The sequence below is a fragment of the Chaetura pelagica genome, unplaced genomic scaffold (assembly GCF_000747805.2).
Source record: "Chaetura pelagica isolate M959 unplaced genomic scaffold, ChaPel_1.0 scaffold76, whole genome shotgun sequence".
Lineage (NCBI taxonomy): Eukaryota > Metazoa > Chordata > Aves > Apodiformes > Apodidae > Chaetura > Chaetura pelagica.
Window position 1 is genome coordinate 7788061 of NW_009970723.1, and position 1280 is coordinate 7789340.

The following is a 1280-nucleotide window of genomic DNA, read 5'->3' on the forward strand; positions in this document are numbered from 1 at the left end:
GAGGGGCGGGGGCTGTGCAGCTCGGTTATCGCAGCTAAGGATGTGTTTGTCTCGTTTTACATTAAATGTCATATTGAATAACTTCATTTATCTTTTATGTGTGGTAGATGACGTTTCTTTTTTGAATATGTGATGTTTGTGGGTTGTTTTTTTTTCTGCTCAGATGTTACAAGTTGTTAAAGGGGAGTATCAGGAGGATGGAGCCAGGCTTTTTTCAGTGATGTCCAGTTACTGGACAAGGGGCAGTGGGTGCAAACAGGAGCACGGGAGGTTCCGTGTAAATATCAGAAAAACTTATTTCCTGTGAGAGTGACAGAGCCCTGGGACAGGCCGCCCAGAGAGGCTGTGGAGTCTCATTCACTGGAGACATTCAAACCCCACCTGGACACATTCCTGTGTGATGTGCTCTGGGTGACCCTGCTCTGGCAGGGGGGTTGGGCTGGATGATCTTTTGAGGTCCCTTCCAACCCCTAAGATTCCATGATTCTGTGTTGTTAGTTTTCACTCTGAAGTGCTCCTCGTAAAACACTACAATTTGCAGCTCTTTTCCTCCCATTGAGGTCTTGGTAGTGTCAGGAACTCGAGTCCTCCTAAAGGTTCAGTGCTGAAACAGCTTTGTCTTCTTAGGCCTGGAATGAATTGAAATCTAGTCTGATGTCTCATAAGAAAGTTACTGTGTTTAAAAATAGGGGATCATTTGATGATCATAAACGGGAGTAGTCCTTTTCAGTATCTGAGTTGTACAAGCAGGTGGAGGAAATGGAGAAATCTGGAACACTACTGAGAGTGTAATAAAAAACCAAACTGATTCGGCATCAGTTTTTCATAACAGCTCCAAGGTACTGGAAAAACTGGCTTACTGTAAAAGGGGCCTTTTTTAATCAGTCTGAAAGTTTTTTCTGAATTTGTTCAAAAGTACCAGCTGTTGCTTCTCAATTCTTAAAATGCAGAGGAGAATTACAAGTAGGTCTGTATTTTAAAACAGCTAACTTGTTATTTCAGCAGGCAGCATTTATTTTCTGTAGATGCAACTACTGAAACATAATTAATACAAAATGGTGAAAATAAATTGAAGTGTGAGGTTACCATGGTAAAGTAACTTGAAGGTTAAACAAAGATATTTTATTAGTCTGGTTTGAGTCAACTTCAGGAAGATACCCTTTGGGATTACAGTCTGCCAGGTGACAATGTTATCTGTAAAAATGACACTTGAGATACGATCCCTCATTGTAGGTGCAACAAGAAATTAATTTCTGGGCTTACAAAGAATTGAAAGAGTG

General features: G+C 40.9%; 1 protein-coding gene across 1 annotated transcript in view; it reads left to right on the forward strand.

Moving 5' to 3' along the window:
* The window catches only part of INTS8 (integrator complex subunit 8), a 29799-nt gene that overhangs the window by 766 nt on the left and 27753 nt on the right, over positions 1 to 1280 (forward strand). The window lies entirely within an intron of this gene.